Here is a 15691-nt window from a genome sequence, read left to right on the forward strand (position 1 = left end):
AAACGCTCCTCTGAAGTTAGAGACTATAGTAGCGAAAGGTGGATGTGGGAGAAATTCTGTGTCCTGTTCCAAGGGAAACAGGAAGGGAAGGGATGCAAACCTGAGGCTAATAAAAAAGAAATAATTGCTGCGAATCATTTCAGCCATTCCCCTTTATTCATAAATATTGGTAAACTCAGATTTTTATTTCTTGGTGTAGATTTCATATTTGTTTAGAATTAAAATTAGAGCTCTGTATTTTAATTATTTTGAAATTCATCTGTTTTGCTTTAGTTTCTTAATAAAAAATAAATATGAATCGCCTGTGATTGCCTACATTTTAAAAAAGGAGCCTTTTTACACATTGATCAGAAGGAAAAATTGGGCTGCCTTAGTAGCCAGAGGTAGTAATAGACTTTGCCTGTAAATTCCACAGCTTTTAGTAATGGAATCCACATTTCCCATGTTTAGAGTTGAAAGCGGACTGGAAATAGCCATTCGTTTGAATCCTGCTCCCCAAATGTCTCCACACCTAACTAACAGTTGTTTAGCAAGAGTTTAAAGAGGCAGGTGTGCTATTCCTGAACTGGCTGAGCAAATGGCCTCTGTGACCCCAAAGCTTAAAAGAATTCATCATTTGATCATGTTGCTAGATACAGTAATATGTTAAAATTCATTTAAAGAAGGGTTTAATAAAGAAAATTAGCTGTAAAATTTCTGTACTTATCTTTGCGAGGGACGGCTTTACCAGTCTGTTGTCCTAATTTCTTTTTTGGATCCTCCCCCGAACCGTTTGCTTTTTACTTAATGTATTCATTAGAGGACTATTGAGAGCAATGTGTTCTCTAGTCTTCAGAAGATAGTCTAAGAATAAAAAAAAAAAAAAAAAAAAAATAGCCCTCAGGATTTAAGGTTGTCGTTATCCAGCTTATGTATATAGAATTTCATAATGACTGAGTCAAGGATAAGAATCATTTAGGGAGTTTCTTTAGGTCGCCTTGTTGATAGTGTGTGATTTCTGTTTCTTTTAAGACAGGAAAACAAGAAAAAGATTGTTAGGTGCTGTCAAGTCGGTTCCCACTCATAGCAACCCTATGTTCCACAGAACAAAACACTGCTCAGTCCCGTGCCATCCTCACAATCTTTGCTATGCTTGAGCCCATTGTTGCAGCCACTGTGTCAATCCACCTTGTTGAGGGTCTTCCTTTTTTTTGCTGACCCTCCACTTTATCAAGCATGATATCCTTCTACAGAAACTGATCCCTCCTGATAACACGTCCAAAGTTAAATCATGTCTATTCTATGGTGTGATGTTTAATAAGTCATGTATTTCTGCCTCCTTTCCTCTATAAATAAAATGAGGAATGAAATGGAGAAATGGAATGGTTTCGAGATCCAACCTCCCTTCAGGTGAGTAGCCCTGGTTGTGCAGTAGTTAAGTGCTTGGCTGCTAACCAAAAGATCTGTGGGTAGGTTGGTGGTTTGAATCCACCAGCCGCTCCACGGGAGAGAGATGTGGTAGTCTGCTTCTATAAAAATTTACAGCCCTGGAAACCCTATGGGGCGGTTCTGCTCCGTCCTAAAGGGTCACTATGAGTAGCAATCGATTCGATGGCAATGGATTTGGTTTTTTGTACCCCCTAAGAGAAGCTCCCTGAAGTAATTTATGAAAATGAGAATGTCTAAAGTTAAGTTGATTGAAGACACGATGGAATGGGAATAGACCAGATATTTTTGTTTATTTTAAGGTAGAAAACATTCACTTTTTCCAACCAATGTTAAAAGGGTATTTTATTCATCTGGACCCTTCGTGGTCACCTTCGCCTGTAAAGGGAGGCTTAAGAAAACGTCTCTAAAGTCGGAACGATATGCCGATGACGTCTCTCCTGCTTCAACAGAACAAAAAATATAGTTCATGACCAAGTTGCCCAGAGCAGTGGAGGGTATGGATGAATAGCCATTTGCTGAAAGATGTGTTGGTAGCAAAAACGGGCTGCACTGATTTTTTGGAAGCAGCCAAATGCATCCACCCTTCCAAGCACAGTCTACTGGAATAGTGAACTTAAATGCTATGGAGCCACATAGAACCACAGTGACTGTCATGTGGCCATAGCTGAGCCGTAGCTTCGGAAATTGTGAAGTATCTCCTTGCTCATCCAGCTCCTAGCCATCCACTGAGTAACTCAGAATGAAAAAGCAGAAAAGGTAATTCATAATTCATTAGCTATTTTCTGAACACTCATTAGTACCAGAATCTTGTCCAGTCCTAAGAATGCACAAATGAGATCAAACAAACAAAAAACCTAAAACTTAACAGCGAAAACATGGTTTGTTCTGAAGCTGCTCACAAACTAGCGAGAAAGCAAATGTGGAAACAGACTAGCATCATGCAGCGGAATAATCGCTTTAATGGACTTAGGTATGAGGTCCAGTGTGGAATAGGGAAGGGACTACTTAACCTGGAGTGATATTTAAGCTGAGTCTTTGAAGATGAGTAGAGGTTGATGAGGATGGATCCACCACCTAGCAGATGGAATAGTATGTGTGAGGCCACAGGGGCGTAAGTAGATCAGTGAGTCTGGAAGCAGGACGCCTACTGGAAGAGCGGTATGAGGTGAGCAGGGCTGGATCATGACTGCCGTGCTAAGGGGGTTGGGTTTTATTTTCATGCGGAAGTCTTTGAAACGGCTTCAGCAGGGGCGTGCCACGACCCCTCATGTTTTAGAATGATTACCCTGGCTGCAAAAGGCCATAAAAGAAACGTGGGACATCAGTCAGGGGGTCAAGGCAGAAAATGAGGAAAACTAAGACAGTGAATATAAGGAGGCAGAGGAGGGGATGGATTTAAGAGATATTCAGGAAGATAAATGGACTATAGAGAGTGAGACACTTTTTTGGTGTGGACATTTGGGAGAATGATGTACTCTTTATTAAGATATCTGTTGCTGTTGAGTCGATCCTGACTCGTAGTGACCTGATAGGACAGAGTAGAACTGCCCGAAAGGGTTTCCTAGGAGCGCTGGTGAATTCTAACTGCTGATCTTATGGTTAGCGGCTGTAGCACTTAACCATTACACCACTAGGGTTCCTTTATTAAGATAAGGAATTGAAAAGAAGAAATAGATTTGGGACAGGTATATGGTACAAACGGCTTGCACTTGACTACTAACCTAAAAGTTGGTGGCCTGGACCCACCCAGTGGTGCCACAGAGGAAAGGCCTGGCAATCTGCTTCCATAAAGATTACAACCAGTAAAACCCTATGGAGCAGGTCTACTCTGTAACACGTGGTTGCCATGAGTCGGAATCAACTGGACAGCAACGGATTTGGTGGGTTTTTTTTTTTCCTTGATAAGTTCAGTTTCGAACGTGTTGAATCTGAGGTTGTTATCGTCAGTTACCATCAAGCGGATTCTGACTCATGGTGACGTTCACGGAAGGCAGTTGGAACTGAAAGTCTGGTGTTCAGAAGAGAGACAGCCAACTAGGCCACTCAACAGTGAGCTGCTGTGTTGCTGTCCTCTCTGGCTGTCCCGTCTCCGCTAGGCTCCATAACACAGTGGGCAGTCAGGGGAGGGTGCCGGGAGCACACTGAAAGGACAACAAGCTGCCCTGCTAAGCCGTGACTCTACCAACTAAAGGCTGGGGGGTTTTGTTTGTTTGTTTTTAAGTTTAGCCCCTGTTGTACACCTTACAACATACCCACCTCTGAGTTACAATCCTGGCACTTCGAAATTTTCAAGTGTTTCTTTTTTACTTTTTTGAGGAGCTCCGTAACTTTCTGTCAGTTTGGTTTTAAGGCAAGAACGCTGGAGTCACAGGCTCTAGACCTGATGGTGCTGGTAGCCACAACTTGGTTTCCGAGCACATCAAATTTCTTCCTTTCTAAGGCTGTTTTCTTATCTGCTAAAATGAGGAGGTTGATCTAGCTCAACCCAAAACCAAAACTCATTGCCGTCGAGTCAATTCCAACCCTATAGGACAGAGTAGAGCGCCTCCGTAGGGTTTCCAAGGAGCTGGTGAATTTGAACTGCTGACCTTTTGGTTGGCAACACTTAACCACTGCGCCACCAGGGCTCCCAGCCTAGCTTAATGGTTCATAATTGAGAACGTCCTCTAGAATCACCAGGGAAGAGTGTGTGTGTGTGTGTGTGTGCATGTGCGTGCGTGCGTGCGCTTTTTAACAGCTTTAATGAGATATAATTGACCTACGGTGACTGCACATATTTAAAGTGTTCAATTTGATACTTTTTGACATATATGTACACACATGACAATCAAGATATTGTATACTGAGGAATGTTTTTAAAGATGCCCAAGCAAATTAAATGTGATGGGGTGGAGAGATGGGCTCAGGCATCAGGGTTTTTGTAAGGTTCCCAGGTAATTCTCTCCTGAACTAGGAGATTACTGTTCCAGACAGACATTTGAGGAGCCTGAGAGTGGAAGTAGCATCTCTCTTTTATGACAAGGAAAATACATAGAGAGAGAAAAAAGAGCTCTAGGCCTGACTGAGAGCAAGTCAGTGGCAGAGCCAGGGTAAGAGCCCAAGGCACCTTATATGTCCTTTGTTGGTCTTTCCACAACCACAGTGAGCTAAATTTATGCAGTCATTTAAGAGAGTTTGGGCCCTTATCAGGATGCTGTCAGGGAACAGTGGATTTGCTGTCCTTCCTGAATCAGGACAGCAAGGACACGTGGGCGCTAAACCAAGGCTGCACTTGTGGTGTGTCACGTCTTAGAATCAAACTTTGTCCCTCTGGGAAAAAAAAGATGTAATTATTGAAAGGTGCTACAGGAAAGAAATAAAGAAACCTGGTGAGTTTTCTCTCTACCAATTCTCTCTCTGGAGGCAACTTCCATGCTCTGTTTGGCTTTTCACTGGAACGAGGTGTAAAGAAAGGCCAGGAACAATTTTGGGGGTGTTGTAGATCTGTTAGGAGTTTCTGTGTGGTGCAAAAGGTTAAGCACTCAGCTGCTAATCAAAAAGGCTGGAGGTTCGAGCCTACCCAGAGGCATCTCAAAAGACTGCCTAGTGATCGAGTTCTGAAAACTCTGCCGTTGAAAACCCTGTGGAGCACAGTGCTACCCTGACACACATGGAGTCTCCATGAGTCAGAATCGATACAGTGGCAACTGGTTTTAACTTTTTTTTTTTTAAATAGATTTCTTGGAAGGTCTTTTGTTGGTTGCATTTGTACCTCAGCATTTGTAAAGCTCGTAGTGTAGTGTTTAGGAGCATGGATTCTGGAGTCAAGACTGCCAGGATTCAAACCCCAAACTACCACTTATTGGCTCTGTGACTTTCAGCGGGACACTTGATCTATGTCCCAGTTCCCTTACCTAGAAAATGAGGGAAATAGTGCTTGCTATCTGCTTTAAAGGGTGTTGTGAAGATTAAATGAAATGCACACTGAGCTGCTTAGAAGCATTCATTTCTCATTATCACTGAACTGTTCCACAAAAGGTAAAAACCATTAGGAGTCAATCATGAGAGAAAAGCGATTTTAGTTACGCACGTGTGTTTGAAACGAACAGGGAAAGAGAGAAATACAAAACTTTCAATTCATCTGATTCTCAAACTAATACACCGAAACCAAACCTGTTGCTGGGTAGCAGCCAAATGCTTAACCGCTGCGCCACCAGGGCCCCAAAATTAAGAATAAAAAACCTTTTGAAAAAATACCTAAAGCAACTTTTCACTCAAGGGGAAGGCAGACATGGCAACAGCTAAACATCCCGTAACAAGGTAAGTGCTCTCAAAGGGGTAGGCACAAACAGTGGTTAGAAGTGGCTGACTCTTGGGGAGTCAGTGGCTGGGGAGACACCTGGGAACAATACATATTCCTGGTCCTTGAAGCACATTTGGGGCCCGGGCTAGCTTGTCTCCCCTTCCCTTCTCACCTCCGTGAACTGTGAGACAGATACTGCATGGACCATACTTATACTAAATAATTACTCATTATTTATCCGAAATTCCATTTTCAGTGGACATTCTGTATTTTTAGTTGCTAAATAAGGCAGCCTCAAAACCCAGCTAGAGGACTCTTGCCTGGTCCTGACCAGCAGCAGCAACCTTCCCCTTCATCAAAGAGACCAAGCCCTGAGGAGTGAGCTTCTTGGATCAGGTAGACACTTGAGACTATGTTGGCACCTCCTGCCTGGAGGGGAGATGCGAGGGTGGAGGGGGTTAGAAGCTGGCGAAAAGGACACGAAAAGAGAGAGTGGAGGGAGAGAGCAGGCTGTCTCATTAGGGGGAGAGCAATTGCGAGTGTGTAACAAGGTGTATATGGGTTTTTGTGTGAGAGACTGACTTGATTTGTAAACTTTCACTTAAAGCACAGTAAAAATTATTAAAAAAAAAAAAAAGAAACCAAGCCCATTGCTGCGCAGTCGATTCCCACTCGTAACAACCCCATTAGGACAGAGTAGAGCTGCCCCATAGGGTTTCCAAGGAGCAGCTGGTGGATCCGGATGCTGACCTTTTGGTGAGCAGCTGAGCTCTTAACCACTGCACCACCAGGCCTTTTTACCCTTTATAACCCTCGGCTTTTCTGTGTAGCATCCTGACAGCAGCCTGGCTCTAGCTCTTGGTCCCCACCCAATCATTCCTTATCTGCTGCTGCTCATGCCCCGACATGAGCTGGATCTGCAGCTGCTGCAGAGAAAGGTTTCATCCTATTTTCTTGCTTTGCTTCCTCTTGAGGGCACCTCCCAGGCACCACACTAGCAGACTGGCCCCATAGGCTTAACCTGAAGGTAGAAATTGGCAGAACTTCATCTCAAAGGAAATGGCCTAAGAGGGGAAAATGTTGAAACAGCAAAAGTCTGCTAGAGACATCCTGCACTTGCCAGGCTGGAAGAAGCAGATGTTTTTAGTTGTTTGATCCTTTTCAGATTCTTAGCTAAGGATCTACCGTGAGCACCATACTGTCAGGCAGGCAAAGACAAGTAAAACCTTGCCCTCAAGGATCTCATGGCCCAGCAAGGAAGTGAAAGCCTGTCTTAAATAGTTGTAACGTGTGGTGGAAAATGGTGATGCCCAGGGAAGAAAAGAGAGAATACTATGGGTCTTCAGAGGATGGAGGGCATTTTCAAGTGAGGGAAGGGTTTAATCCAATCAATTTCATGCAGGGGGTGTCTCTCGAGAAGAATTTCAAAGGATTTTTGTTGTTGATAGCTGCTCTCAAGTCAGCTCCCACTCATGGTGACCTTGTGTGTAACAGAACAAAACATTGCTGGGTTCTGCACCATCTTCATGATCATTGCCATTTGATCCATTGTTTAGGTCACTGTGTCAGTCCATCTCACAGAAGGTCCCCTCGCCTTCGCCAGCCCTCCACTTTACCAACCGTGATGTCCTTTTCTAGCAATTGGCCTTTTCTGATGATGTGTTCAAAGTAAGTAGTATTTAAATATGTATCAATTTGCCAAATAACAAATTTGTTGAACATTAATTTGCTAATAGCAGTTTATTAATTTAGCAATTTATCAAATGATCAACTCTTCAAACCTTGTTCCTTCTAACCATGTATAGAGTTTATAGCAATTTGTTCATCAAAGCTTCCAAATATCCATTTTATTTTATTTTTAAATTTCAGGTGATGTTCATGTCCCAAATGTGAAAAACGTTATAAGGTTGATTTCTCTCTTCCACCAGTTTTAAATCCATTTCGCTGCCTCCCTGGAATTCTGTGACTCCCCTAGCTTGGTGTTCATAGATATGCCCTTTTGCAGACAATGAGATCGAAGCTTTCTCGGGCATGCTAAGTCAATAACTTTTTTTTTTTTAATTTTTTGATATCTTTGAAGTATGTAGAAGAGGTATAGAGAATAGCAACAAACACCCATGTGCCCACTGTTCAGCTTTGGCACATCTTAACATTTGCCATATTTGCTTTGGATCATTTCTTCTTCCCAAAAAACAAACAAAAACATTACAGACACAGGTGAAGGCCCCATTACCCTCTTTTGTAATTTGATTCCTTTCCTTTCCCTTCCTCACCAGAATTTGTCGCTTCTCATCCTCAGGTTTGTTTTTATACTTTTCTAAGTATGTTTATAGGAGCCCTGCTGGTGCAGTGGTTAAGTGTGCGGCTGCTAACCAAAAGGCTGGCAGTTCAAATCCACCAGCTGCTCCATGGAAACCCAATGGGGCAGTGCAGCTCTATCCTATAGGGTTGCTATGAGTCGGAATTGACTCAACAGCAACGGGTTTTTTATTTATACATATGCATGGTTTCATAAAGGTTTAGTCTTGCTTTTCATACTTCCAAACCTTACATAATATGTCATAATCCCGTTCACATCTTTCTGTAACATGATGTTCTTGAGATTATCCATGTTTCAACAAAGACTTGTTAACACATTTTCCCCTCCCCAGGTCCAGCAGACTCAAAGCCCATGTTTTCTTTCTTTTTTTTTTTTAATGTGGTAAAAATATACATAACAAAATATTTGCCAGTACAACAATTTTTACATGTATAATTCAGTGACATGGGTTATAGTCTTCATGTTGGGCAGCCGTTATCACCACCCTTTTCTGAATTATCCCACCACCATTAACATAAACTGGGTGCCCCCTAAGCAGTAACTCCTCCTTGCCCCCTCTCTCCCACCCCTGGTCTATATATTTCCCTATTTCATATAAGTGGGATCATACAGTATTTGTCCTTTTGTGATAGACTTATCTCACCCAGCCTAATATCTTCAAGGTTCATCCACGTTGTAGCATGCATCAGGACTTTATTTTTCTTTATGGCAGAGCAATAATTGATTGTATACACATGCCACTTTCTGTTTTTCCATTTGTCTTAGGCTGGGCTCTCTAGAGAAGCAAAATTAGTAAAGTATATAAATGTATAAAGAGAGAGAGTTTTATATCACGGAAATGGCTCACATGGTTATAGAAGCTGAAACGTCCCAAGTCCATGGGTCAGGCTGGAGGGTTCTGATTCATGTAGCCACAGGGGCTGGCGAACCCAAGATTGGCAGATTAGACGGCAGGACTTTGGCTCACAGCCTGCGAAGACTGACAAATCCCAAGATTGACAGGCAAGACAGCGGGTAAGCTGCTAGCTCAAGTTCCGAGAACCAGAGGTCAGACGAACAGGAGCCAGCTGCAGGATCCAGAGTGAGCAAAAGCCCACGAGCCTTGCCAGAAAGTCTGCCTACATTGGATGTGGGCCATACCCCCCATTACGAAGGAGTTTTCCTTTCAACTGATCGGCTACTCAGAGCAGTTCGCATTGTGGAGGGAAATCATATCAAATTTCATCATGGAAGTGGTCACATCATCATACGACTGCCAGACTGCATCATAACTGCCAAACCACTAAGAGTCATGGCGCAGCAAAGTTGACAGACAGCCTTAACGACTACACATTCATCTGCTGATAGACATTTAGATTGTTTCTACCTTGTGGCTATTGTGAATGGTGCTGCAATGGACATTGATGTACAGTTTTCTGTTTGCCTTCTGTTAATTCATTTTTCAATGTATAGTACTGAAGTTTATGAACATATTACAATTCATACATTCTTGTGTTAAGAAGTATTTTAGGACTTCCAGTTTATATCTGTAATAAGGGAGAAAATGTGTTAAAAAATTTTTTTTAAATACAAGTCTTTAATCCATCTAGAACTTAAAGGTCCCTGGGTGGCACAGACTGTGTGTGCTTGACTACTCACTGAAAGGTTAGCAGCTTGACTTCACCGAGTGGCACTGTAAAAGCAAAGCCTGGTGATCTGCTTTCATAAGTTTACCAAAAACAAAACAAAACAAAAGACCAAAGCAGTTGCCATCAAGTCAATTCTAACTCAAGGCAACCCCATGTTTGCGGAATAGCACTGTCCTCTACAGAGCTTTCAAGGCTGTGACCTTTCAAAAGCAGATTGCCCGGCCTTTCTTCTGAAGTGCTTCTGGGTGGGTTCGAACTGCCAACCTTTCATTTAATAGTTTGCACCACCTCGAGATTCTTTCCAGAGCAGACTCCACGACAACTGGTCCGTCGGATTATAGCCATTGAAAATCTCGTGGAGCACGGTTTTACTCTGAAACACGTGGGGTCTCCACAGAAAGTAAGAACCTCATGATTTAAAACAGTTAATATGTTACCCCAGAGCTATTTGTTGAATAGTTTGTACTTTCCTCCACTGATTTGGAATGTCTCCCCATCAAGTTTCCATATATGCATTGATCAGTTTCTGGGCTTTCTTGTTCCGTACCTTTGGTCTATTTGTCTACACACGGGCTACACACCACTCTTCGTTGCTCCTACTCTATTACCAGTCTTCATTTTTGAAAGAGCAAGCCTCTTAACTTTGTGATTTAAAAAAAAAAAAAAAAAGTTTTGACTATTTCCTGGCCCTTTGTTCTTTTATGTGAATTTTAGAGTTAGCTCTTCAAGTTTCCTAAAAATTCCGCTGGGATTTTTATTGAAAATAGAAAATAATGCAAATCCTTGTAAGTAGTGAGTCAATAGATTACTTTGGGGGAGAATTGATATTTTTATGATAAAATACATCTTCATCTATGATCAGGAATAGCTCACCATCTTTTACCTCCTTTAATATTATCTTTGAGGGGTTCCATGCATAGATAGGATTCCTCATTTAGGTTTGAAACAATTTGAGAAATAACAGAGTAGTACCTGGGGGGGGACAAAATATTGCCTTTATTGCTGATAGAGACCAGGTTAGAGCATGTGGCTTTAGGTCTGATGGCCACGTGCTTGGTAGATCAAGCCAAAAAATACTAGTAAGCATTTAAATAATTTCTACAAACAATCTAACAAATATATGTATATATAGAGCACTGTCAGCAGTTTGCTCCCCAAGAAGAAAAGCAAAACTGAGCGTATCATGCAAGCCTAGATTATTCTTCCAAAATTTACTGTTTAATGTCACTCCGTCCTCTGAGGACAAAACCCACTCCTGTCGAGTTGAGTCTGACTCATAGCGACCCTATAAAACAGAGTAGAACTGCCCTGTAGAGTTTCCAAGGAGCGCCTGGCGGATTTGAAACGCGAACCTTTTGGTTAGTAGCCACAGAACTTAACTACTACGCCACCAGGGTTTCCCTATGAGCTGGAATCGACTCAACGGCAACAGATTTCCGAGGAGAAGAATGAGTAAAAGGGCAGAGACAGAGTGCCACACCAATGGAGCTCCCTTCAAGTGGAGGAAAGTTTTAGGAGTAGGAAGGAAGTATTCCTTCCTTACTGGTGCTAAATGTGTTTGTTTAATTAAGAATGGAATTTGTATCCTATTACATTTTAGTATTGGTTATATGGGTGTATAGGAATTCAGCCACTTAGAACAGCCTTACGAGGTAAATACTGCTATTATTCTTCTTTTAAACGAGGAAAATGAAGCATGGAGAGGCTAAGTAACTTGTTCAAGGTCGCAGATTTAGAAAGTGGCGGAGCCAGAATCTGATCTAGGCACTCTGATTCTAAATCCCCACATGAGCTTTGTTCACACTAAAGTGTGGTATCCATTGTATGGATGACCTGTCATTTATTTACTCAGTCCCTATTGATGGGCATTTAGTTTATTCCCTGCCTTTTGCGATTACAGATATACTGCAATAATTAACCTTGGACATATTTCATTTCAAACATGGTAAATATATATTTAGGATTAAATTTCTGGCATGTCCTAGGTTCACCTTGCACTTTCCCTGCCCCAGACCGGCAATCAGTTGTTTTCTAAGGAGCACTGCTTCCTCCTGGTGGGAAATAATGTTTAAAAACCAATATCTTGGCATCTAATGTCTATCTTTTAGCAAGATGCTCTTAATCTTTGAATGTCTAGAAAACGTCTTTATTTGCCCTTATTCTTGAGTGGTACAGTTTGACTGGTGGAATAAATTCAAAATTAATAACTCTTTTTCTTTAGCATTTTGAGAACATCAGTCCATTATCTTCTGGCATGAATAGTTAGTGGTGAGAAGTCTTCTGTCAGTCTAATTATCACTTCTCTGTAATTAATCTTTTGTCTCTCATAGCTATTAAGATTTTTTTCTTTAACCTTATTATTTCACAATTTCACTTCAATGTGCCTAGGTATGAATTTACTTTTATTTATTCTTCTTGGTACTCATCATGTACTTTTATATATGAGGACTCATGTTTTTCTGCAATTCCAGAAAATTCTCCACTATTATTTTACAGTTTTATTGAGATATAATTCACATGCCATGAAATGTGCCATTTTAAAGTGTACAGTTCAGTGGTTTTTAGTATATTCACAAAACTGTGCAACCACTGCCACTTTGTAATTCCAGAACATTTTTATCACAGCAAAAAGAAACCCCATGCCCATTAACAACCACTCCCCATTTTCCCATCCCCCCAGGCTCTAGCAACCACTAACTTTCTGTCTCTATAGATTTGCCTATTCTGGACATTTTATATAAATGGAGTCACACAATATGTGAACTTTTGTGTCTAACTTCTTTCACTGAGCGTGTTTTCAAGGCTCATTCATTTGTAGCATGTATCTGTACTTCTTTTCTTTTTACCACTGAACAATATTCCATTGTATCGATATACCACAATTTGTTTATCCATTCCTCAGTTAACGAACAGTTGGGTTGTTTCCACCTTTTCAATATTATGAATAATGCTGCTATAAACATTTGTGTACAGGTTTTTGTACAAACATATGTATGATGATGTGTTTCTCTTTCCTTGAGTGGACTTCCCTAGGAGTGGAATTGTTGGGTCATAGAGTAACTCTGACTTTCTGAGGAACTGCCAAACTGTTTTCCACAGGAGCTGCACCATTTTACATTGCCAAAACCATGTATGCAAGTTCCAATTTCTTCACATTCATGCCAGCACTTGTTATTTTCTAGGAATTAAAATATATATACATATATTGTTGTATATGTATATATACATATATTGTCGTGGGTGTAAAATGGTATTTCATTGTGGTTTTGAATGATGTCGAGCATCTTTTCATGTATTGTAGCGTGATGGATCGCTTTTACAGGGCCTTTCTAGCCATGGTCTTGTAACTTTCACCAAAAGATTGAGTGGGACTATGCAAATAAGGTGCTTGTGGACCACCAAGGGGATTGAACAGCTTGCTAATAATACAAATAAGGTGCATGGTACCCTTGTGTGGGTAGGACCATGCAAATAAGGTGTGTGGATCCCTAAATGGGGATTGGCCATTTTTGCCTCCTGCTAGGCTTAAAAGGAGCCATCCCAGAGGTGGAAAGGGGGTACCTGACTACCACCAAGAAGAAAAGATGGGAGCAGAGCGTGTCCTTTGGACCTGGGATCCATGCACTGACCCAGGAGACAGAGAGAGCTGTAATATTAGGAATGGCAAGATGGAGAGAAGCAGCAGCAGAGAAACAGCAGCAGAAGTAGGAGACAGCATGGTGAGCTTCCTGGCCCATGGAGTGAGAAAGCTGAGTGCCTTCAGGCTGGAGGCTTGCTGGTGGAGTAGGGTGCCTCCAGGCATTTATTGGCAGAGCTAAAGAGCTTATAACACTTGCTGGAGTAGGGCAAAGGCCAAGCGAGGGGCCGAGGCTCAGAGAGAAGAAGTCGTCATGACTGAGAAGAGGCTGTCCTGATCGAAGATCTATATCCTGAATTGTAACCTGTTACTTCCCTAATAGACCCCATAACTGTAAGTGTGATCTGTGAGTTCTGTATGGCCATCGCAAGGAATTATCTAGTCCAGCAGAGAAGTAGAGAGTGCCATGGGATGGCTGGTGTCAGAATTGGTGAAAAGGTTGAAAGGTGGAGGTATGTCCGACCTCCTCCTCAGAGCAATCAGCCGTGGGCTGTTGATGCCAATAATGATTCTTTCCCTTGTGAAGTTAGATGAGGTCAGATGCCTCCACCACACCACTTTACTTGTGCTTATTGGCTATTTATGTATCTTCTTTGGAGAAATGTCTATTCAAATCTGTTGCCCATTTTAAAATTGAATTATTTGTCTTTTACTAATTAGAAGGTAGTCAAGAACTACTTTAGGTGAAGGGAAGGACAATACTCAATATAGGGGAGGTCAGCACAACTGGAATAAACCAAAAGCAAAGAAGTTTCCTGAATAAACTGAATGCTTCGAAGGTCAGCGGGGCAGGAATAGGGGTTTGGGACCATGGTTTCAGGGGACATCTAAGTCAATTGGCAAAATAAAATCTATCAAGAAAACATTCTGCATCCCACTTTGAAGTGTGGCGTCAGGGGTCTTAAACGCTAGCAAGCGGCCATCTAAGAGGCATCAATGAGTCTCAACCCACCTGGATCAAAGAAGAATGAAGAACACCAAGGTCACAAGGTAATTATGAGCCCAAGAGACAGAAAGGGCCACATGAACCAGAGACTACATCATCCTGAGACCAGAAGAACTAGATGGTGCCCGGCTACAACCGATGACTGCCCTGACAGGGAGCACAACAGAGAACCCCTGAGGGAGCAGGAGAACAGTGGGATGCAAACCCCAAATTCTCATAAAAAGACCAGACTTAATGGTCTGACTGAGACTAGAAGGACCCCAGCGGTTATGCTCCCCAAACCTTCTGTAGGCCTAGGACAGGAACCATTCCCGAAGACAACTCATCAGACATGGATTGGCCTGGACAATGGGTTGGAGAGAGATGCTGATGAGGAGTGAGCTACTTGCATCAGGTGGACACTTGAGACTATGTTGGCATCTCCTGTCTGGAGGGGAGATGGGAGGGTAGAGGGGGTTAGAAGCTGGCAAAATGGTCACAAAAAGAGAGACTGGAAGGAGGCAGCAGACAGTCTCATTAGCGGGAGAGTAAATGGGAGTATGTAGTAACTTGTATATAAGTTTATATGTGACAGACTGACTTGATTTGTAAACTTTCACTTAAAGCACAATAAAAGTTATTTTAAAAAATTGGATTATTTGTCTTTTAGTTGTTGAGTTGTAAGACTTCGATATATTCTGGAATGATGGTACCCTTTTGAAGTACAGAATATATCAATTTTGATGAAGTCCAGTTTATCTGTTTCTTCTTTTGTCACTTCAGTTTCTGGTGTTCCGTGTTAAGAAACCATTGCCTAATCCAAAGTCACAAAGAATTACTGCTACATTTTCTTCCAAGAGTTTTATAGTTTTAGCTCTTAGATTTAAGTCTATGATCCAGTTGGAGTTAATCTTTGTTTATGGTATGAGGTAGGGGACCAAGTTCATTCTTTTGTGTATGGATATCCAGATGGTATTTCTTCACCATTTCCTCCGCTCTTTTTTTTTGAAGCTTTTAAAAGAGAATAGGTTAGAGATTCAATCTGTTCCCTATGTCACTTGTCTGCCATTACAAATTGTTTACTTAAAAAAAACTTTCATAGTGTTTACCGTTTGCTGTGTTTTAATTCACATATTTTCTTTTTGTGTTCAGTCTGGAGTTTATTCTGTCTACTGAATTTTTAAAATCTTTGAATATTACATTTCAGAGATTTCTAATTCAATTTTTTCTGATTAAAAAGTAAACTAATTAATTATTTTTAAATATGCAATAGGCTACATAGCACAACTCTAAAAAGATATAAAATACAATGAAGGAGTTTAAAAATGTATATTTTATTGTGTTTTAGGTGAAAGTTCACAGAGCAAATTAGTTTCTCATTCAACAAATTGTACACCAAATGCTCCATGACATTGGTTGCAATCCCGACACTCTGTCAACACTCTCCCCGTTTCTGCCCTGGGTTCCCCGT

The sequence above is a fragment of the Loxodonta africana genome, chromosome 1 (genome assembly GCF_030014295.1).
Source record: "Loxodonta africana isolate mLoxAfr1 chromosome 1, mLoxAfr1.hap2, whole genome shotgun sequence".
Classification (NCBI taxonomy): Eukaryota; Metazoa; Chordata; class Mammalia; order Proboscidea; family Elephantidae; genus Loxodonta; species Loxodonta africana.